Source organism: Pleurodeles waltl, chromosome 4_1 (genome assembly GCF_031143425.1).
Source record: "Pleurodeles waltl isolate 20211129_DDA chromosome 4_1, aPleWal1.hap1.20221129, whole genome shotgun sequence".
Taxonomy (NCBI): domain Eukaryota; kingdom Metazoa; phylum Chordata; class Amphibia; order Caudata; family Salamandridae; genus Pleurodeles; species Pleurodeles waltl.
Window position 1 is genome coordinate 584,842,912 of NC_090442.1, and position 24,580 is coordinate 584,867,491.

At 47.8% G+C, this 24,580-nt stretch overlaps 1 long non-coding RNA gene across 1 annotated transcript; it reads left to right on the plus strand.

Annotated features, from left to right (window-relative positions):
* The first annotated feature begins 10,513 nt into the window (after positions 1-10,513).
* Positions 10,514-15,163, plus strand: LOC138288542 (uncharacterized). Its single transcript, XR_011202447.1, has 3 exons — positions 10,514-10,637; positions 14,965-15,016; positions 15,099-15,163. It is a non-coding gene; the product is annotated as an uncharacterized lncRNA (long non-coding RNA).
* Positions 15,164-24,580: the final 9,417 nt, after the last annotated feature.

A 24,580-nucleotide genomic window follows, 5' to 3' on the forward strand; every position in this document is an offset into this window, starting at 1 on the left:
GTCTCTCCAACTCCTCCCAAGTGAAGGCAGGGACCCTTTACCCAGACACTTGAGCCATGGTTGCTTCCAGACACAGGTCACAGCAGCACTTGCAGTGTAGGTCCTCTCCTGTTGAAGGTCAGGTAACAAGTGAGTGAACAGATAGAAAATGGCGGTCACGCCCACGGCGGTGCATACCGTCACCGCCGGCGTACATTACCATTGGCTCCTGGAACCCGTAGGCCCCAATGATAACCAATGATGTGTCGCACAGCGGTCATCGACCGCCTTCCGCAACGGCGCACAACGCCAGCGGAATTACCTCATTTCCACTTGTCCCTCCTCACAGGTCAGACGGCCGCCATTTCAGGGAGGCACAGGCCATGGCACCTAACTGCGTCACAGCAGACATAGGCACATCAACGGACCTACACATTCACATACTGTTTCTGTAAAAAAAAGCAAGGCATATTAATCTGAGTATATGTTTGAATATGACCATCTGCTCACCCTTTTTCACCCTAGAGTTCAACCGCTGAGGATGAATAGGAGATGGAGACATACCCACGTGTACAGACCCCTGGTAGACCTGGCGACAATAGAGGACAGGCACATTATCCTAACCTTCAGACTTGATAGGGCCACAATCCAAGAGCTGTGTGCCCGATTGGAGCCAGACCTGATTTCAGCTATCCGCCTGCACACAAGTATCCCCCCCACTAGTGCTGGTTCTGCCAGTGCTCCATTTCTTGGCAATTGGTTCCTTCCAAGCGACAGTGGCCATGGCAGGCATCAGGGATGTCACAGCCTATGTTCTCAAACGTGCTGACCAGAGTTTTGTGTGCCCTGATGAAACACTTGCGCAGCTACATCGTATTCCCCCAGGTGGAGGATTTGGACACAGTAAAGGCTGACTTCTATGCAATGGGACATATCCCCAACATCATTTGTGCTATTGATGGTACACATACTGCCTTTGTCCCACCCCAGAGAAATGAACAGGTGTTCAGAAATTGAAAGAGCTTTTACTCTCTGAATATGCAGATGGTGTGTTTGGCAGACCGGTACCCCTCCTGTGTCAATGCAAAGTATCCTGGCTCTGTGCATGATGCCTTTATCTTGAGGAATAGCAGCATCCCATATGTGATGTCTCAACTGCAGAGGCACAGGGTGTCGCTAACAGGTGAGCCCATGGTCCCCACCCAGTTGATGTAGGTATATGGGTGTAGGGTTGGCCCTACGGGTGAGTGTCTGGCTAACAGGTATCCCTCGATATTTACAGGTGACTCTGGTTACCATAAACTCTCATGGCTACTGATCCCAGTGAGGAATGCCAAGACAAGGGCAGAGGAATGTTACAATGAGGCACATGGGCGAACAAGGAGGATCATTGAGCGCACCTTTGGTCTCCTGAAGGCCAGATTCCGGTGCCTCCATCTGACAGGTGTATCCCTGTACTACTCACCCAAGAAGGTGTGCCAGATCATCATTGCATGTTGCACGACCTGGTATTGAGACTCTAGGTGCCTTTTCTGCATGAGGATGAAGCTGGAGATGGTCGTGTGGCAGCGGTGAAGCCTGTGGACAGTGACGAAGAGGAGGCAGAGGAAGAGGATGTGGACAACAGAACTACTATAATTCAACAGTACTTCCAGTGACACACAGGTAAGACACTGTAACCTCACCTTCTATTGCAGTTTTGTGTTGGACATTGTACATGGCAACCTGATTTTCCTATTTCTATGGCCACTTACTGTACACTTTGGCATCTCTAATTTCAGATATCTGTGCCCCACTCTGGCTCCTGGTGTGTTTACTGCTGCCCACTACAGGTCATACCTATGTATATATAACTGTACATTTGAATTGCAATGTTTACAGCTTGTTAAACTAATACATATTTCAATCAATTGACAGACTCCATACTTGTATTAGTTCCAAGGGTGTTTATTTCTGTGATAATAAGTGTAGGCGGTATTGCAATGGGCTGGGTTGATGGCGGAGGCATGTCCAAGATAGAGTACAGTCTAATGGTATCACAGATGCATTGTCCAAGGGGGCATATGGAATGGGGCAATGGCAGCTCAAGGTGGACAGGGTGATATAGTGGGACACAAGGGTGACATTTAGGGAAATCTTATTTCCTGGCGGGGTCTTGGCAATGTCCTCTGGCTTCTGCCTGGATTGCAGGGACCGTTTGCATGGTGGTTCTCCTTCTGCGGGGGAGGGGTGCTGGTGGCATGTTGTCCCTGTGGCGGGGTCTCCTGTCCACTAGCATCCGCGGAGGTGGAGGGCTGTTCATCGGTGTGGCTAGTGACAGGGGCCCAGTGGTTTGCCACTGCCTCCCTCATGGTGTTGGCCATGTCTGCCAGCACCCCTGCAATGGTGACCAGGGTGGTGAGGTTGTCTCTCAGGACCTCCCTGATCCCCAGGTACTGTCCCTCCTGCAGCCGCTGGGTCTCCTGAAGCTTGGCCAGTATCTGGCCCATGGTCTCCTGGGAATGGTGGTATGCTCCCAGGATGTTGGTGAGTGCCTTGTGGAGAATCGGTTCCCTTGGCCTGTACTCCCCCTGTCGCACAGCAGTCCTCCCAGCTTCAATTTTGTCCTGTACATCTGTCCCCTGAACTGTGTGCCCACTGCCACTGACCCCAAGTCCCTGATCGTCCTGTGTTTGTGGGGTTGCCTGGGGTCCCTGTAGTGGTGGACACACTACTGATTGACGTGTCCTGGGGACAGAGGGATGGGCCCGCTGGGTGGGTGCTGTGGTGGTGTTTCCTGAGGGGGGAGGATCAGTGGTGGTTTTGGACTGTGGCTGGGTCACTGACAGTCCAGAGGTCCCTGATGGGCCAGGTTGGTCATTCTGATCCAGGCGTGCAGAGCTGCTGTCATCACTGTGGGCCTCTTCTGTTGGGGGGGACTGAATGTTGCTGGCACCTCCTCTCCGGTGACGTTGTGTGGGGGTCTCTGGGGATGTAAATGCAGTGTTATTGTTTCTGCACATGACATCTTGTGCATGGGTATGTTTCCCTCTGTAGTTATTACCAAGGCAGCTTTGGCTTGTGTGACTTGTGATTTTGTTGGCTAAGTGATTCTCACTAGTGTGCATGCTGTGGTGATGGGTGTCCATGCAGGTCTGTGATGGGGGTCCATGAATTGGTGTTGCATGCAGGGCTTGGTATTGGGATGGGTGGGTTGTGATGGTGGGGTATATGTGAGGTGGTGGAGTGATGGGGGTGAGGGTAGGGGTAGGAGTTTGTGATGACATGCAGGTAGGGGGTGGTGATAGTAATAGAGAGTTGACTTACCAGAGTCCAGTCCACCTGCTACTGCTGCCAGGCCCTCAGGATGCATGATCGCCAAGACTTGCTCCTCCCATGTTGTTAGATGAGGGGGAGGAGGTGGGGACCCACCACCAGTCCTCTGTACAACTGTCTGGTGTCTTGCAACCACGGAACACAACTTCCACCGTAGGTCGTTCCACCTCTTCCTGATGTCATCCCTTGTTCTGTTGCTGTCCCGCGGCGTTGACCCTGTCCATGACTCTCCGCCATAGCTCCATCTTCCTAGCATGGACGTCTGCTGCACCTGTGATCCGAATAGTTGTAGCTCTACCCGGATGATTTCCTCCACCATGAACCTTAGCTCCTCCTCTGAGAACCTGGGGTGTCTTTGTGGTGCCATGGGTGTAGTGTGTGTGGTGTGTGTGAGGGTGTGTGGGGTGATGTGTTGGGGTGTCTTCTGTGAGGTGCGTGGATGGTGTACGGGTGATGGTGTTCTGTGGCTCTGAATCAGTGGGTGCTCCTGGCGTGTCTCTCTCTTAGTTGTCAATTTTGTTTTCGTAAAGGGTTGTGGGTAGTGTGTGTGTGTGTTTTATAGTGGTGGGGGTGGGGGGTGTGATGTGTGTATGTGTGACAGGTGTGTGTAGTTTGAATTGTCCAATGTGGTGTTGTATTGTTAGGTTGTGTGTATTTTGAGCGCATCGGTCTGTACCGCCAATGGTTTACCGAGGTTGAATGTCAGCTGTGGCGATTTGTGGGTCATAATGCTGTGAGAGTATTTCTGTTGGCATAACGGTGTGGGTTTTGGTACCTCCATTTTATCACTGACCTTTGGTGTGGCGGACTTGTGTGTGTGTCTGTAAAGTGGCAGATTTCTATGTGTGGGTCATAATATGCGTAGCGGTATACCGCCGCGGTTGCGGTATGTTGGCGGCAGTCAGCATGGCGGTAAGCAGCACTTACCGCCAATGTCATAATGAGGGCCTAAGTATACTTTTGTATAGTTCTAGGTATAGACTACACCTTCCTGTGGAAAGCACCGGTGACAGAGTAATAAGGCAGTTGCGAGTACTTACCCCACCGCTGCACCACCAATGTAGGAGGCTGGCCTGGTTTCTAGTGGGTACCAAAGGGTACACCTTATACCAGGTAAAGTATTCCCTTATTAATGAAATTAAGTCAGTTTCTAACAGACAGGCTGTCTAGGGGTAGCTGTAGCGGAGCAGCCAAGGCTGATCTAGGATACATGCAAAGCTCTTGCAATGCCACTGTAGTCACACAGTACTCACACACATGAAAGAAAATACTCAGTGTTACAAAAGTAAAGGTACTTTATTTTTAGTGACACAATGCCAAAAATACCTTACAGACTATACTCTCTTATGAGGTAAGTAATATACACAGCATATACACTACAATGCAGAAATAGTTGTAAAAACAGTGCAGTTAGTGAAAATCACAATAGGTTGCAATGGGCGTAGGGGGAACAGAAACCATATACCAAAATAGTGGAATGCGAAAGTCGTTCTTCTACCTAGGCAAGTGTAGTGTGTAGCGGGGCACTGAGAGTGTAAGAAAACACCAAACGTAAGTAATAGAACTCACCCAGAGCCCAGAAAAACAGGAGTAAATCACAGTAACTTTCCTGAAACACAAAAGAAGTCATGATAGAAGTCATGATAGAAGATTATGCAAGACACCAACAATTAAGTCCTTGACCTGAAGACCTGTGGAAGAAGGGGGCCAAGTCCAAGAAGCACTTAAGAGTCTAGGCAGAACAGGAGCCCCTGCTAACCCGGATGAAGGTCCAAAGAAGAACCACAGGTGGGAAAATAAAGTCAGTTATGCACCCAAGAAGACAGATGTGGGTTCCTGGTTGGTGCAGAAGATGTCCCACGCCAGATGGATTATTGCAGTCTGGTTTGCATCGCTGGATTCTGCCAACAAGCCTTGGCACACCCAAAGCTTGTGGTTAGTGGAAAATGACGCTGCCCGGGACCAGGAGGGACCTGGTGGCCTCTACCCAGGAGGGGGAGACAAAGGAGGCTCTCAGCAACTCAGAGAGCCCTCAGAAGACCAGGCAGCCCGCACAGGAGTCACACAGTATGGGGACAAGAAGGTGCAAATGGAGGCCCATGCAGCACGACACAAAGGGATCCCATGCCGCCGGAGAACCACTCAGGAAGCTGTGTATCACAGGATGGAGTGCGGGGGGCCTAAGCTGTGCTGTGCATGAAGAACTTCTTGGAAGGTCACACACAATCCTTGGCAACTGCAGGTAATGCAGTGTCATGGGGTACTGTCTTGCATGGGAAGGCAAGCTCTTACCTCCACCAATGTTGGAAAGCTGGACCTTGGGACAGTTGGGGTCACTTTAGTCCACCACCCGTGATACTGGATCCACCCTCGTCATCTGCAGAGGGGACCCACACCACCGGTCTTCGCTGCAGAGAGGTGCCTGCTGAAACAGGGAATTGACTCAGTCATTCCACAGGAGATTCCTTCAGTTCTTCTGGTGAAGGCTGAAGACAGGCAGTCCTTGGAGGATGCACAACCTAGAAACAATTGCAGTTGCAGGCAGGAGCTGAAGATACAATGTTGCAGAAGTCGTTTTTACTTCTTTGTTGCAGTTTGTAGAGTTCCTGGAGGGTTCAGCTGCGGTTTCGTTGGTAGTAGTAAAGTAAAGGGTGCAGAGGATTCCTGCTGAAGTCTTGCAATCTGAATCTGAGGAAACACCCAGGAGAGAAAACCTAAATATCCCTGAAAGGGGTATTGGTCATCTACACAGGTAAGCACCTATCAGGGGAGGGCTCCAACGTCACCTGCTGGCACTGGCCACTCAGATGCTCCCAGAGTGCCCCACCACCTTGGAATCCAAGATTGGAAAACCCCAGGGACACTCTGGAGGAGCTCGGGGCACCACCCCTGGGGTGGTGATGGACAGGGGAGTGGTCACTCCCCTTCCCTCTCTCCAGTTTCATGCCAGAGAAGGGACTGGGGGTCCCTGAACAGGTGTAGACCGGATTATGCAGGAGGGCACCATCTGTGTCCTTCAAAGCATTTCCAGAGGCTCTGGGAGGCTACCTCTCCCATGCCTGTAACACCTATTTCCAAAGGGAGAGGGCGTAACACACCTCTCCCAAAGGAAATCCTTTGTTCCTCCTTGCTGGGTTTGAGCTGCTCAAGCAGCAGGAAGGCAGAAATCTGCCTGTGAGGTGGCAGCAGTTGGGGCTGCCTGGAAAACCTCAGAAGGCTGGTATAGCAACACTGGGGGTCCACTGTGGAGCTCCGAGAGTGCATGGGATTGTACAACCAATACTAGAATCAGTATTGGGGTACAATTCCCAGTTGTTAGAAACCTTACATGGCCCTATTTGGAGTTACCATTGTGAAGCTGGATATAGATATTGACCTATGTCCAGTGCACGCGTAAAATGGCGTCTCCACTCACACGAAGTCTGGGAAAATGGTTCTGATGATATGGGGGCTCCTCTGCTAGTGCAGGGGTGCCCTCACACACAGATACTTTGCACCCAGCCTTCGGGGTTGAAAGGCCTGACATATAGGTGACTTATAAGTGACCTGGTGCAGTGTAAATGGCTGTTAAATTATGCTTGCACAATTTCATACAGGCTGCAATGGCAGTCCTGTAGAAGCGTTTGCATGGGCTCCCTATGGGTGGCAAAAGTAATGCTGCAGCCTATAGGGATCCCATGGAACCCCAATGCCCTGGGTACCTAAGTACCATATACTAGGGACTTATAAGGGGCACCAGTATGCCGATTTGGGATGAAATACTGGGTCACCAGTATGTAGTAACAAACTTGAAAGGAGAAAGAGCAGAAGCACTGGGGTCCTTGTTAGCAGAACTCCAGTGACACAGTCAAACACTCAGGCCCTCATTCCAATCCTGGCGGTCATAGACCGCCAGGGTGGCTGTCCACGGAAGCACCGCCAACAGGCTGCGGTCGCCCAGCCGGGTCCGGCGGTTTCCCGCTGGATTAGCCCCGGCTGGGAGAATCCTCCATGGCGGCGCTGCAAGCAGCGCCGCCATGGGGATTCCGGCCCCCTTCCCGCCAGCCTGTTTCTGGCGGTTTTCACCGCCAGAAACAGGATGGCGGGAACGGGTGTCCTGGGGCCCCTGGGGGCCCCTGCACTGCCCATGCCACTGGCATGGGCAGTGCAGGGGCCCCCTAACAGGGCCCCAACATGATTTTCACTGTCTGCATACAGTGAAAATCGCGACGGGTGCAACTGCACCCGTCGCACCCTTGCAACACCGCCGGCTCCATTCGGAGCCGGCTTCTGTGTTGCAGGGCCTTTCCCGCTGGGCCGGCGGGCGCTCTCTTGGCCCAGCGGGAAAGTCTGAATGGCCCCGCGGTCATTTGGTGGCGTAAGTTTGGTGGGCGGCTTTGGTCTCCATTTATATGGAGGGGTGAGGGCACAGTCTGGTGTCTAGTGGGCATTCTGCCCCGGGGGCATATTGTGGTAATAACCCCCATCTACCTCCCAGGGGGTGCAGAAAGACTGTGCCTATTTGTTTCTGGGGCGCCCCCACCCTTTCCTAAGTAAATAAAATATTCTGTGGTGCCTAGTGGGCTTTCTCCCTCCAGGGGGACAGATCAGGGGCTATTGCCTCTATTTGCCCGCCAAGGGGGGGGCAGAAAGACTGAATATTGCCAAAACTTAGGGTAAGAACAAAATCCCTTGCCTAAGGGGCCGCTCCCCCCTCCCTGGTGTCTAGTGGGTGGAACCCTGTTTGGTGATCGCCCTCCTGTGGCAATCCCCAAGCAGGGATCCACTAGGGAAGGGTACCACTGGAAGGGAAGATTCTCCCCTTTTTAATGATACCTCTCCTGTCTGCCTCGGTGCTCAGAAACTGAGATAACCCACTGAGCACAGAGACAGTGAAAGTGAAGTGAGCTCATTTCACTTTTGTTTTCACTGAAATTACGTCAGCCCACAATGTGCGCTGATCGTCATTTCAGTGAAAACTAAAAACAGCCTTGCTAGCTGGGAGAACTCTTTCCCAGCTCCAGAGGCTATTTTTAGAAAATGGCAATCCCTCAAATGTAAAAGGCAGAAGGATTTGGGGGTCATGTGCAGAGGACGTAACGGTTACAGCCTCAGCACATAACCACCGTGGCTGAGGACATAACTGTTATTTCCTCAGCACCCAACTGGTTAATAACTGCAGTCATTTAAGTTTGTTCCTAAGGACTTACCTTAAGGTCTTCTAGTGCTCTCACAACACCATAGGCAAATCAGGACAATTAAAAACACAGTATAGTGCTATGCTGCTGCAGTGCATCAACAACCAGTAATGGATGAAATGCTTGAATTAATTATAGTCACTGACAATCACTTGGGCCACACACAAATCCATTGACTTCCACCCACCATGCCACCTCAGTGGAGACCCAACCATATGCAAATCAGTCTTGACCCTGCTCCAATGGGAACAGTTCAATCCCAACTGCCAGGCCTGGTCCTCCCTGAATTAAACAAAAATAACCCAAGACTGGTTAGGGTTCATCAGCCAGGAACATCTTGATTCCAGTGGCACAGTGACCAGGGGACGAACACCTGGGCATAACAGTCAAACTTAGGGCATTAATAAAGAAGGTGATGAATAGAATGCTTGAATTATTATCAGCCACTGGCAATTGCTAGGGGCTGCATCCCAATCCATTGTTTTTCACCAACCATGCTAACTCAATTTATACTCAGCCATATGCAAATCAGTCATGGCCAATGTTCCCTGTAAGGTGTGCGCGCACCCTTCCTTCCCCCACTGCTCAGGCCTCTTTCCCGAGCGCGCACTTTTCAGCCATGTCACTTCCTGCATAACGCGAGAGAGTGAAACAGTACGTCAGCACTGCGCTTGAAAAACAAACAGTGCGAAATCATGGTCACTCTCTTCGCGGCAGGACAAGGTGGCACCAGCAGTTCTGGAACTCAACGTGGCCGGTATGAGGTGAGTGCGGTAAGGTGGATTAAAGAGACAGTCCCCATTGACTACATCATGGGCGGAGGTGGGCACCGTTAATGTTTGGTTGGGGCCATGTAATGAACAAGCCCCTGAAGTGAACTGTGCATTACATAAGCACGTGTGCTGATAACAAAGAATGAATAAAAGAGGTCACAATTTGCCTTTCGGTTTTGCTCTGTTCTTACCAGCCTTGGGGTTATGGGTCATGTTCCCTCTTCATTTTCCTCTGTATGTGTCTGCTCAGTTATCTGTGCTCTGGAGCCAAAGCTCTAAGCACTGAAAGCATACAACAGCTTACCAACTAGGCGCGAGCAGACAGACACGTGCATAAGAGCTTGTTAAAAATAAAGAATTCAGGGCCAGATGTAGCAAGCAGTTTTGCCCATATTGTGTCTACAGGAAAATGTGTTCGTACATATGGCCCTCAGTCTCTGCCAGCTGAGCCACTGTAGGGCTTTAGGTGAAAAACACAAAATTGCATTTTCCCCAATTTTTCAAACCCCACCAGCCCCTCATTCATTGCTTGTGCATTTTTCCTGAGATGGTTACAATTTACAAACAAATCTGCTCACTGCTTCATTAGAACACAAATATATAGATTTTCTTGTATAGTGGGGGTTGCAAACTGAATAGCCTCAAGGCAAGCACATTTTCTTGGCTAAATAAGTAAACGAGGCACAATTTGGGATTCAGTTCGCATCCTCTCATTTTTGTAAAACTTTGCCACAAAGAAATTGACAACAAACATAAACGTGACACTAAATCTGTTCTGCCTTAATTGGTTGTAAAGACTGCATTTTAAAATTATCTTATGGGGTTAAGGCGCCTGCTACAGAGAGATGTGTGTGCCCAGCAGGGAATACGAGTAGTAATGTTAGGATACATCTGGTGGTTAATGCACTCACTAGAGATCTGTGTTGTGTCTAGTTACAGTTTTGGCTCACAGTAGCATAGCATGGTATGGTGTCTCCAGCAAAGCACATGTAACATGCAGATCACACATTTGTATTTTATGTAGATAGGTAGGGGTTTCTGCTTTTGATGCAGCAATCCTTTTGTTACTTGCAGCTCATAAATTGCAATCCTTCAAATCTAGCACAGTGTGCTATGAACTTGCATCAAGGACCGGAATGCAATCTACAAGGTATGGTTTAGAACCAATATTCCCTGTAAGGTGTGCACGCGCGCACCCTTTCTTCCCCCACCGCGCAGGCTTCTTTCCCAAGCGCGCAATTTTCAGCCACATCACTTCCTGCATAACAAGGGAGAGTGAAACCGTACGTCAGCGCTGCGCTTGAAAAACAAACAGCGCAAAATCACGGTCACTCTCTTCGCTGCAGGACAAGGTGGCACCAGCGGTTCTGGAAATCAACGTGGCAGGTATGAGGTGAGTGCGGTAGGGTGGATTAAAGAGACAGTCCCCATTGACTGAACCATGGGCGGCAGGTAGGCACTGTTAATGTCTGGTTGGGGCCATGTAATGAACAAGTCCCTGAAGTGAACTGTGCATTACGTAAGCCTGTGGGCTCTCGGCCACCGATAACCACAAGGCTACCAGGCATATATGCACTTTGACTTGTTTAACTGAGTAAACACGTGCCTCCCTATCATATGCTACATGTCAGGTCGCCCGAGCTGGTATGTTGAAAAAACAGTCTGCTCGTATTTCCAGCCCAAATAATTTCAGAAAAAAAGTGAGTGTTGAGCATGAGGAACATGGCACAGCGAATGATTCAGAAGGAAATATCACTTGTCTACATAAAAAGCAAAGAGCTGTCTTTCTGGTTAGTTCTTCCTGGCGCAGTTATATCTGTGGATTTCAGACCTTCTTTCTCGCCCTCCTAATTACTCATTCCATATGCACTTTCACCTGCAATGCTGCTGCTGTGAACAATATTAAAGGGATTTGCATATTATACTTTCATTTCATCTGCACTAGAGCTAGGAAAATCGTGATTGATTATTCTGTGAGAGTTGTACATACTAATATGTAAGAAATGTTCCTGCTTTTTTATTTGGCTATATATTGGGGCGTTTGATTTTGCTGTCTTTAGAGGATAGTATTTTACAATGCTGAATTTAGGATATTTGTCTATTTGCAAGCTTGTTCCATAGGGTGGAAATGGAATTTAAAATGGCTCAATATTTTTATGTGAGATGCTCCATCACCGTCATCACCATGCCCTTCTTAAAGGGATTAAAGCTGGACCACTGAAAGGGGGCCCTGTTTGCACGAGGCTGGGGTCTGTTTTACCAGGACACACGGGACACAGGAGGCACGACAGGGGTGTTTGATTAGGAATGTTTGGTATTGTGGGGTCAAATCTGCCATTCACAGTCACACACAAAAGAGTATATACCCAGCTGTGATGAAGAAAACAGTCAGAGCCACCAACCCAGATGAGCCCGACCTACGCATAGTTTGGCTCCAGCTCCTAATGACTTCCTATAACTTACCAGTCCAAAGCCCTCGTTGGCAAGTTGCAAAAAAAAACTTCCAATACTCTCCAGACCCTATCCCAACTGAGCACCTCTACGTCCACTATATTTACCGCTCGCTCACCCACTGCCAACTTGGACTTCATCTTGTCTCATTTTGCTCATCCGCAAAGGCCTCTCTGTACCCCACACACCCTCATCTGTCTAGAGTGCCTTCAAACACCACAAACCCTGGAAACTTTTTGAGCGTCCTCCTGCCCTCATTGAAGGTGCCAAGCCCCCTCCTTGCCCCTTGGCACCCGAATGTCCCATGCTTCTATCAGCCCTACTCCACATTCCTATATGCCCTAAGCAACCTTGACCATCTCAAGCACATTCTGACCCCTCCCACCATTCACGGCTGTCCTTAGCATACTCCAGACATTCCGCAGGACACCTCCCTCAAGTCACGGATCCTCTTGGCCTGTCCTATCTGTCATGCCATTCATGGCACCCTCTGCATGCCCCGTCATACTCCAGGACTGCTTATCCCAACTACTCCCTCAGTGCCACCTTCAGGCATTTTGGAGCCCCAGGCAACATAGAATTTGGCGCCCTCTGTACTAACAACTTTGTATGTATTATCCTTTTTCAGATATTTCTGGCAATCATGGTGCCAACAATATCGACTACATGTTAAACAACTGAAAGCTGAGACTGACCGACATCCGCTGGCCATCTAGAAACAAAAGAAACATTGAACTAGCTTTAATCAATTTTTATCACATTTTTGTGTTTTGATCTAAATGCTTTTTTTCTTGCCAGAGGAAGAGAGACACATAGGGACAGATTTGGAAGCCCCTAGTGCCTCCTTGCGCCACATTAGTGTCATTTTTTTTTACCATAAGGTGGACCAACGAGGCCAAAATCGCCTCCCCAAATTTACAATGTGGCACAATGCATGCATTGTGTCACTTTGTAACACTTTGCACTACATTTCGTCTGCACCAGACATATTATATGTAAATGGGGCGTTCCCCGGTTAGGGCTGAAAAAAATGGCTCAAAGAAATGTAATCTACACACACACATATACATGCTTATATATAAATGTTTTTTTCTTCCAGTTCAAAAAAGTCTTGCACTCATTGAGTTTCCTTCATGCAAATTTATTTATTGTGCCCCCAGAACACACAAAAAAGACAAATGCGTTTCGGCACTTGGCCTTTGTCAATGCCTTTCAATCACCAACATTTAAATAAACAATTTATTATATGTGCAGCTCCCTACAGTACATTAACATACAGAAAGAACACAGGAAAATCATTGTCATTGATACATTGAAAGAGGGGTGGTCATTTTGAAGTGTCAACAGATATATTAATCATGCTCCAAGCCTCTTAGTTGCTGTAAGGGTAGTTTTCCCCCTCACCCCAGATAGGCCATTTAGGACATTCAGGATGACAGTCGGCCTGCCCAAGACATACCATTGACTTATCCATGACATATTATGGGCCTTCAGAGCAAATTTCTGGAGGTCTCCCTGGACTCTCCATGCTTGACCTTTGACATACTGAGATTGATGGAAATTAAACATTGAAGTTTGACCGAACATGTATTTGTAAAGGAAAAACACAAATTACTGATCATTTACAAAAATAACAGGATTCTACGTTTACTGCATTTCGAGTTTATAAACCTTATTTTCAGAAACTTGTAAGATGATGTTTTGGGCTAAATTACTACTCTTCAAGCTATTGTTAAAGAGAAGATTGATGCCGGGGTCAGGAGACAGTCCATTGTTTCTGGCCTTTGACATTTTAGGTCACGTATTGTTATCACTGTTATTTCATAACTTGCTTGGAGGCATTTCATAGTTTAAATAAAGAATGGTTTATTTGACATCATTTTTATTGATGATTGAGGTCTTAGAAAAGTGTAATTGGTGTGACTGCCCTATAGTCTTCGCGTGTCTCTGACAATTGGATAAAATTCAGCAGTTACAGTTTGACTATTAGTATGGACAGCTATTTTCCTTCCAACAATAATTGAAAGATCTTCATCTTTCTGTAGTAATACGAAATGTGATATCTATACAACTAACATAAAACTATCTAGTCATTGTGTGTTTTTCACTTCAAAGACTTGAAGAAAGTCCAGCATTTACAATGATAATAATAATCAAAATCATAATAAGCCTTGGAGCAATAAAAAAATGGCTTCAATTTTACTGGGCAGTTAATACACAGGACATTGAAAAGTTGCACATGGATAGGCATAATCACTAGAGTGCTTTGTTTCTCTGAATCTAACCATTGTTAAAGTGCTTGTGCTAGTGGGGTAACAAAACTTGAGGGGGCAGCTTGCAGAGTACATGGGGGGACCCCTCCCATTCCCAGTGCTGGCTGTGCTAAGGGGGGGTCCTGGAGCTTGGGTCCTCTCTGCACTCGCAGGTGTTGTGGGGGCTAATGCTACACCACTGGCTTGCGCTCTCTCCCTAAAACATGGTTAAACTTGCTCATACTTAATTAGCATATTTAATGTACTTGTATATCAAGTAAAGAGTTGTATGGCATATACACAGGGTCTGTAGATTAAATGCTACCAGTGGGCCTCCAGCACTGATTGTGCCACCCACTTAAGTAGCCCCTTGACCACACCTCGGGCCTGCCACTGCAAGACCTGTGTGTGCAGCTTCACTGCCAATTTGACTTGGCATTTAAAGGTACTTGCCAAGCCTTTAACTCCTCTTTTTCTACCCGTCACCCCTTACGTACTTTTTGTTTTACGCTAATCTGACGAAAAGTTAACTCCATATTTATACTTTGGCGCTAGACCTGTCTAGCACCAAAGTTTTGGAGTTTGCATCATTTTTTGCTTGCGGAAAACTACCTTGCATCAATCAGATGCAATTTAGGTGTTCCCGGGCAAAAAACAATGCAAAACACCTTGCACCAAGACAAAAGCAAGATTTAAAGGCACCTTCATTGCTCACTCACTGCCTGAATGAACAGAACACTATTTTTTGCCAGCTGGCCAGAACGGGCCAGTAGGTCTAAAATTTCTTATAAAATCCGACTAGTCATGGCGAGGGGGTGAGCAGATAACCTGAGGCCTGTTAAGGCTGCACCATTGAAGGTCTAACGCTTGAAATAGGTTTGTAAACGGATGATAATATGGAACAGTAGTTCAGCTAAACTGAAACCCCAGGTAACTATTTAATTGCTCTAGAACTGTCATGCATAATGTTTTTGTAACTCCTATAACCTATGCTAAATATCTTCTTCCCAATTACAGACGGTCTACATTTGGATTTGAACGGGCAGGCGTGAGTACCAAGGAATCCCAGGTAATTCTGTAGACATTCCAGGTGGTATTAAGGGTCTCTAGATAAATCACATTCATGATCCACACCTTTGCTTCTATTACAGGTTTGTCGGACTGAGCACGTTATCGATTTGAATGGACCGACATACGTATAAGCATAAGGACCAGGTAATTATTTGGTTGGTACCCCATCTGGGTCACCTGGCACATTGAATATGAAAACATGCTGTAACCAACTGTTAAACATCTTTTCTTTTGTTGCAGGCATCTCAGACAGTACTGTTCATAGATGAGGACGGGCAGACTGGAGTAGCAGCAGAAAAAGAAGGTTATTATTTGCTAGTTTTTCCTTATGGTGCATTTGAGAAATTGAAATGATCAGGTGCTTTAATCATGTTTTCTTCTTTTACAGACATCTTAGACCCTGCTACACAGAAATTTGAACAGGCATATGCAAGTAGAAGCAGAAAGACCAGGTAGTAATTTAGCAGATTTTCATTGTGGTGCACCTAGTACAGTTGTTTTTTTTGCAGGCTTTGCAGCATAGTAGGCTCAGACTGATTGCAACCAAAATGTTCAAGAGCAAAGCTGTGACTTCTGCAGAAAGCAGTGCTTCACCACAAAGGTAGAAATGCTATCTTGTGTTCAAAGAAGTATGGCTGAAAGAAATTGTGGACACTGAGACACAGAAGTCACGAAGCAAGGTTTGCGTACAACTGGGAGAGATATTTCGATACAATCCAGAAGTAGGCCTGATGTGCAAAGTATATGCAGAAGCAAAGATTGCAGGGGACTTTTCTACTGGGAAGAAATGGAGTGATGGCTGGAAGCTGGACTTTTTAAAACGCCATCTATTTAGCAAAGTTCATGAATCTGCTTTGGTGACCCTAAGAAATAAAAGTGCTGCTGCCAGGCTGGGTTTTGGAGTGCGCACCATGCTGATGGAAACCGCCAGTGACAGAGCAAACAGACTAGAAGTGGTTGAACGGCAAAGATCCATGCCGGAGATAACAATTCTCATCAAGAATGTGTTGCTAGCAGTTAAAATGAGCATGTCAGTGTTATCTGTTCAAGACATCCATGACCACATCGCATTGTATGTGAAGATAACAGACAGCTGGAGGAGCAAGAACTATGCCTTTGAGTTTTTGGAGGCCATCAACAGCGTGATACGCTCTGACTTCATGGCAGAACTTCGCAGTGCTCGGTATCACACATTGATAATTGATGAGAGCACAGATATTTCAGTTACAAAAATGCTCATCCTCTACTTCAAATTCTGATCTGTAACATCAACAGAGCACCTCACAGTGTTTGGGGGAATTGTAACTCTGAGTACATGCAATGCAGAGGCTATCACTATAGCTGTAAAAGACTTCCACACTGCCAATAAACTGGACCTTAAGAAAATGGTCATGTTTACATCAGATGGTGCATCAGTGATGCTGGGAAAGAACAATGGTGTTGCTACCCGCCTCAAACAATCCATTCCCCATCTAGTTGAGCAGCACTGTGTTGCGCACAGAGAAGATTTGGGAGTTGATGATGCTGGAAAAAAGTGCTGATGATCAGGGAAATGGAAACATTACTGAGGACTGTCTACACTGTGTTCTCCCACTCACCTGTAAGGAAGTCCAAGCTGGACGAAATTGCTTTGGTCGCTGAATGTAAAGCGGTCTCCTTTCGGCCACTCAATGAAGTGCGGTGGCTTTCAAGGCATTTTGCTGTTGTTGCACTCTTGCGTAATTATGAGGTTGCTCTCAAATACTCTGATCATGAAAGTGTTGAGGAGAATGACCCAATTGCTAAATATTGCTACAAAAAAACTATCTGACTCAAACTACCATATTTTCTTTGCAGCACATTCTGGGTGAACTTGCATCTTTGTTGAAGTTATACAGTATGCAAGAACAAAAATTGGCCAAATAAAGGGACAGTACTTGGGCAACACTGTCTTTTGGAGCAACACAGTAAGATATCTGATGGCTTTGTACAGAGAGGACAGAGAGTAAGATAGTGAGCCAATGTTATCTTTCATTAAACTTCTTTGTGAGCACATGGAAAGAAGGTTTCCAGAAGATGAATTGAAGGAAAGATCAAGCTTTGATTTCCATGCAGTAACAACACAATCACAGTTTGATTTTGGGACTGAGAATGTATGTACAAAGATGTGTTGAAAAGTATAAGAAGGTCTTGGTCCTGGGTGATTGTGACACCCCTGATGATGTTGTTCAGCAATACCGAGATTATAAATATCTGGTGGCAGAACATAGAAAAAGCGGATTGTTTAGGACCTTTCAAGACATGGTGAATTTCACTCTGCGGAATACTTCACAGTATAGTATTGTATCTCAGCTCATTGATGTCTGTGCAACTTTCCAGGCTTCAAATGCAGACTGCGAACGAGGATTCAGCCTCATGAACTCAATCAAGTCCAAATTAAGAAACAGACTTGAAGAGAGTCACCTAGATATACTGATGAGGACAAAGGCCTACCTCACAAATGGGAAAGTTGACTTAGAACAAGTTTATCAGCACTGGAAGAATGTCAAGGGCCAGCGAGAAAAACAAACATGTCACACATATAATGCTGGCACCTGACTTGTCTAAACTCTGATGCGGCTTCTCCTACAGTCCATGTGTGGGTTGGGTAAGAACATTTCTCATCCTGTCTCTTGACAGGGGCATCATGGAATTCATCAGTAGTGTGTTCATCAAATTGTAAATGTTAACTAATTGTACAACATGCTTTATTTGATGTGCATGGCGCTCTACAGCACTCTGAGAGTATTCATTAAAGTTCCATAATGATTCAACCTCCTGATTTCTGTTTTCTCTAACTGGGGTGTAGGTGGCACTTAACAGGTCATGTCCTTGGGGTGTGCCACCAGGTCACCAAATGGCCTTAATGGCCTATTATATGGAGCAATGTTTATACAAATATCCCTTTTTTGCTTTAGTGGTAAAACAAAGCTATAGAGAGGCAAATGCCAAAGATCTTGGTAGTTATGCACTGTGCTCACATGAATGGTCAATTTCTTGGCGCACGTATACTTGGCTGCAGCGCACAGAGACCTTACACTGCTGCACACAGTGGAAAAAAATTAGAGATCACAGACATACATGGAAAGTACATTAGAGATCACAGACATACATGGAAGCTTCACAACGCCGTCCCCCACCACCACCACCACTGACATGGTGGACCCCATCGCACCCTGCTGCACCAACGTACTGAGCGACTCGACCCCCACTAATGATGAGGAAACCACCAAAACCATGAGCACCATCCACTCCGGCTCTCCCGCAGACCCCTACCCTCACCACGTCTTCAATAAGGCCAGCCAAATCATTGATCCCCAGCATCGGACCATTATCAACAGCTCCTTTGAGACCGCCATTTTTCCAGAAAGGTGGAAACACGGTGAAGTCAACGCCTTGCTCAAAAAGCCCAAAGCCAACCCCGAAGACCTCAAAAACTACAGACCTATCTCCCTACTCCCCTTTCCCGTGAATGTCATAGATAAGATAGTCAACAACCAACTTTCCCGCTTCCTGGAGGACAACAGCCTACTCAACGTCTCCCAGTCTGGATTCTGCAAAAACCACAGCACCGAGACCACCCTCATCACCTGCACCGACGACATCAGGACCAGGCTCGACAAAGGTGAAACTATTGCCCTCATCCTCCTCGTCTTCTCCGCAGCCTTCGACACCGTATGTCACCAAACCCTTCGAACACGCCTCTTTGACGCAGGAATTCACCACAGAGCCCTGGACTGGCTCACCTCCTTCCTCTCCGAGAGAACACAAAGAGTTCGCCTCCCCCCATTCCAGTCAAAGGCCACCAAGACCATCTGTGGAGTCCCACAGGGATCCTCACTCAGCCCCATCCTCTTCAATATCTACATGGCTCCGCTCGCCAACATCGTCCGATCCCACGGCCTCAACATCATTTCCTACGCAGAAGACACTCAGCTCATCCTCTCCCTCACAAGGAACCCCGCAACCACCATGAACAACCTCCACACCGGACTCCTCGCTCTCACCAACTAGATGACAGCAAGCCACCTCAAGCTGAACTCAGAAAAAACTGCCATCATAATCTTCGGCCCCAACAAGTCAGCATGGGACGACTCCTGGTGGCCGGCCACCCTGGGGTCGGCCCCTACACCCACCATCCACGCACGCAACCTCTGCTTCATACTAGACTCTTCACTCTCCATGACTCAGTAGGTCAACACCATCTCGTCCTCATGCTTCAACACCCTTCGAATGCTCCGCAAGACCTTCAGGTGGATTCCCGTGGAAACCAGAAGAACGGTCACCCAAGCCCTCGTTAGCAGCAGACTGGACTACGGCAACACCCTCTATGTGGGAATAACGGCTAAGCTCCAGAAAAAACTCCAGCGAATCCAGAACGCATCAGCACACTTCATCCTCAACCTCCCTCGCCACTAACACATCTCTGCCCACCTCAGGGACCTCCACTGGCTACCCGTCAATAAAAGTATTGTCTTCAAAATCCTAATCCACGCTCAAAAAGCTCTCCACAACACCGGACCAGCCTAACTCAACGATCGACTCAACTTCCACAACCCAACATGCCAGCTCCGCTCCGCCAACCTCGCCCTTGCAACAGTCCCTTGCAACCAGCGGCAGATTCTTCTCCCACCTTGCCGCCAAAACCTGGAACTCCCTCCCCACCAACCTCCGTAAGACCCAGGACCTCCTGACCTTCAGGAAGCGCCTCAAGACCTGGCTCTTCGAGCAGTAGCACCCTCCCAGCCCCTTGAGACCCTTACGGGTGAGTAGCGCGCTCAACAAATTGATTGATTGATTGAGAGGGAACATTGGTCATGACCCTGCTCAAATGGGAACAGTCCAGCCCAAACTGCTAAGACTGGTTTTGCCATTTTTAGGCAGGTTTAACTTGGTTCCAGTGGCACATTGAGCACAGGACCCATGTCTGGGCATACCTGCCATGTTTAGGGCATCATCAAACAAGGTGATTGAAAGAATACTTAGATTAATCTCAGCCAATGGCAATCACTAGAGCCGCATCCCAATTCATCATTTTGTGTGTTTGATGTAACACTCTCAGTGGCCAAGGGTGTGCTCAGATGTGGGTCCCTTGCTCACTGTGCCACTAGAACCAAGCTACATCCATCTAAAAAGCCCCAATTATGGCAAAACTGGTCTAGAATTGCTCATGTTCCAGTTCAGAGAAGACCTGGTTTGGCAGGCCAGGCTCAACTGTTCCTATTGGAGCAAAGCCAAGAATGATTTGCATGTGGTGTAATCTAATTTCAGGTAGCATGGTGGGAAGAAGAACAATGAGTTGGAATGCTACGCGGAGCGATTGCCAACAGTTAGGTTTATTGCAAGCTTCTTCCCATCACCTGTTATGTGTATGATATAAGGCCCGAGGTGGCCTACTGTCTGCCCTGACGTGAGTCCCATGCTCACTGTGCCACCTTAACCAAGCTACACACAACTGAAGAGCCCCAATCAGGGTAAAAACAGTCTTGGATTGCTTATATTCCAGGTCAGAAAGGACCTGGCTTGGCAGTTCGGGTTTGACTGTTCCTGTCTGAGCAAGGTCATGACTGTTTGTTTTTGCTTATGACTGGGTCTAATCAGAAGTGGCATGTGCACAAAAGAACGATGTGTGGAATGTTATCCCAAGCGACTGCCAGAAGTTAGACATATTGCAAGCATCATTCCATCAATTGTTTTGTGTTTGCTGTAATGCCCTAACTGGCCAATTGTATGCCCAGATGTGGGTCCCTTGCTCACTGGGCCACTAGAAACAAGCTACACACATCCGAAGAACCCTAAGCAGGGTGAAACTGGTGTGAGTTTGCTTATGTTCTAGTTCGGAGAGGACAAGGCTTGGCAGTTTGGGCTGGACTGTTCCTAATGGAGCAGGATCAAGACTGGTTTGCATATGTCTAGGTCTGATCTGAGGTGTCATGTTGGACAAAAGAACAATGGGTTGGAATGCTACTTAGGGCAATTGCCAGCCATTAGACATATTTCAAGCATCCTACTGTAGGAGGCTGGCCTGGCTTATAGTGGGTACCTTGTGGTACTTACACCTTGTGCCAGGTCCAGATATCCCTTATTAGTAGATTAGAGGTGTTCTAGCAGCTTAGGCTGATAGAGGTAGCTATAGCAGAGCAGCTTAGGCTGAACTGGGAGACATTCAAAGCTTCTACTATACCACTTATATCATATAGCACAATAGCAGAAGAAAACACAATACTCAGAGCTACTAAAAATAAAGGTACTTTATTTTAGTGACAATATGCCAAAAGTATCTCAGAGGATATACTCCCTTAGGAGGTAAGTACACCAAATATATGCACACAAACCAAAATCAGGTAAGTAACAGTTAGAAAAGTAGTGCAAACAATGTAGAATCTCAATAGAATGCAATAGGGAGACATAGGCCTAGGGGTAACACAAACCATATACTCCAAAAGTGGAATGTGAACCATGAATGGACCCCAGGCCTGGTGTAGTGTGTAGAGGGTCACTGGGAGTGTAAGAAAACACTAAGGGTGTTCAAGATACCCCACCCCAAGACCCTGAAAAGTAGGAGTACAGTTACCCTACTACCCCAGAAAGACAGTAAAGTCAAGATAGGGGATTCTGCAAAGACAATAACCTACTGCAAAACACTGAAGACGGATTCCTGGACCTGTAAAGGAAGGGGACCAAGTCCAAGAGTCACGCAAGTGTCCGGGGGGGCAGGAGCCCACTAAACCCCGGATGAAGGTGCAAAAGGGTTGCCTCAGGGTGGAAGAAGCTGAAGATTCTGCAACAATGGAAGGGTCCAGGAACTTCTCCTTTGGCCAGAAGATGTCCCACGGTGTGCTGGTGGATGCAGAGTTGTTCCCACGCAGAAAGACCGCAAACAAGTCTTGCTAGTTGTAAGAGTCGGGTTGAGGATTTTGGGTGCTCCCAGGGCCCAGGAAGGACCAGGAGGTCGCCCCCTGGAGGAGGAGACAGAGGGGGCCCTCACCAACACAGAGAGCCCATGCAGACACAGGCATCACCCTCAGAAGTACCTGAACAGGCACTTAGAAGATCTGAGGACAACAGTCGACTCAGAGTCACAAAAGAGAGTCCCACAACGTTGAAGTCCAACTCAGTGAGTTGGGCAATGCAGTACGGAGTGCTGGGGACCTGGGCTAGGCTGTGCACAAAGGAAGTCTTGCAAAAGTGCACAGAACCCCGAGTAGCTGCAGTTCACGCAGTACACAGGATTACTGTCTGGCGTGGGGAGGCAAGGACTTACCTCCACCAAATTTGGACAGAAGGGCCACTGGACTGTCGAAGACACTTGGCCCCAGCTCCTTTGTTCCAGGGACCACGCTCGTCAGGATGAGCAGAAGTTTGGTGCCTGCGTTAGCAAGGGGAAGATTCTGTTGGCCCACGGGAGATTTCTTCTTGGCTTCCAGTGCAGGGTGAAGGCAGACAGCCCTCAGAGCATGCACCACCAGGAAACAGTCGAGAAAGCCTGCAGGATGAGGTGCTACAATGTTGCTGGTAGTCTTCTTGCTACTTTGTTGCGGTTATGTAGGCGTCCTGGAGCAGTCAGCGGTCGATCCTTGGCAGAAGTCGAAGAGAGAAGTGCAGAGAAACTCTGGTGAGCTCTTGCATTCGTTATCTGGTGAGATGCCCACAGGAGAGACCCTAAATAGCCCACAGAGGAGGATTGGCTACTGAGAAAGGTAAGCACCTATCAGGAGGGGCCTCTGATGTCACCTGCTGGCACTGGCCACTCAGAGCTGTCCATTGTGCCCTCACACCTTTGTATCCAAGATGGCAGAGGTCTGGGACACACTGGAGGAGCTCTGGGCACCTCCCCTGGGAGGTGCTGGTCAGGGGAGTGGTCACTCCCCTTTCCTTTGTCCAGTTTCACACCAGGGCAGGACTGGGGGGATCCCTGAACCAGTGTAGACTGGATTATGCAAGGAGGGCACCATCTGTGCCCTTCAAAGCATTTCCAGAGGCTAGGAGATGATACTCCTCCCAGGCCTTTCACACCTATTTCCAAAGGGAGAGGGTGTAACACCCTCTCTCAGAGGAAATCCTTTGTTCTGCCTTCCTGGGACCAGACTCTCCAGGCCCCAGGGGGGCAGAAACCTGTCTTAGGGGTTGGCAGCAGCGGTAGCTGCAGTGGAGACACCGGAAAGTTAATTTGGCAGTACCCGGGCTCTACGCTGGAGACCCGGGGATGCATGGAATTGTCCCCCCAATACCAGAACGGTATTGGGGGGACAATTCCATGATCCTAGACATGTTACATGGCCATGTTCGGAGTTACCATTGTGAAGCTACACATAGGTAGTGACCTATATGAAGTGCACGTGTGTAATGGTTTCCCTGGACTCACAAAGTCCGGGGAATTTGCCCTGAGCAATGTGGGGGCACCTTGGCTAGTGCCAGGGTGCCCACACACTAAGTAACTTTGCACCTAACCTTCACCAAGTGAGGGTTAGACATATAGGTGACTTATAAGTTACTTAAGTGCAGTGTAAAATGGCTGTGAAATAACGTGGACGTTATTTCACTCAGGCTGCAGTGGCAGTCCTGTGTAAGAATTGTCTGAGCTCCCTATGGGTGGCAAAAGAAATGCTGCAGCCCATAGGGATCTCCTGGAACCCCAATACCCTGGGTACCTAGGTACCATATACAAGGGAATTATAAGGGTGTTCCAGTGTGCCAATGAGAATTGGTGCAATTAGTCAGTAGCCTGCAGTGACAATTTTTAAAAGCAGAGAGAGCATAAACACTGAGGTCCTGGTTAGCAGAGCCTCAGTGATACAGTTAGGCACCACAAAGGGAACACATACAGGGCATACTTTATGAGCACTGGGGTCCTGGCTAGCAGGATCCCAGTGGCACATAGGCAAAAACAAACACACGTACAGTAAAAATGGGGGTAACACGCCAGGCAAGATGGCACTTTCCTACACCTACTATCATCTTTTGTGTGCTTGATGGAAGGCCCTAAGTGGCCAAATACATGCCCATAGGTGGGTACCTTGCTCACTGTGCCACTTGAACCAAGCTACACCCAACTGAGGAGCCCCAATCAGAATGAAAACAGTCTTGGGTTGTTTGTGTTCTGGTTCAGAGGGGGCCTGGCTTGGCAATTTGGACTGGACTGTTCCTATTGGAGCAAGGTCACAACTGATTTGCATATAGCTAGGTCTAATCTGAGGTGGAGTGGTGGACAAAAGCACAATGTATTGGAATGCTACCCCAAGCAACTGCCAGCAGTCAGACTTACTGCAAGTATCTTCCCATCACTTTTTGTGTGTTTGATGTAACTGCAGGTCATGAACTCAGGAAAGGTCTTCTAAAAAACAGTCTGATCAAATGCCAACAAACTGGGCATCGTATTAATGGCACCAGAGTCACAAATGAGACTGAGACAGTAGACATAGATGTAGAATAGATTAGAACAAGCTGGTGAAAAGACTAACAGAAAATGAAGAGAAATTGTAAAGGTTAAACCCATAGATTGCTACTCAACACGCCTGAGTGACACAGACATGAGAGAGGGTTA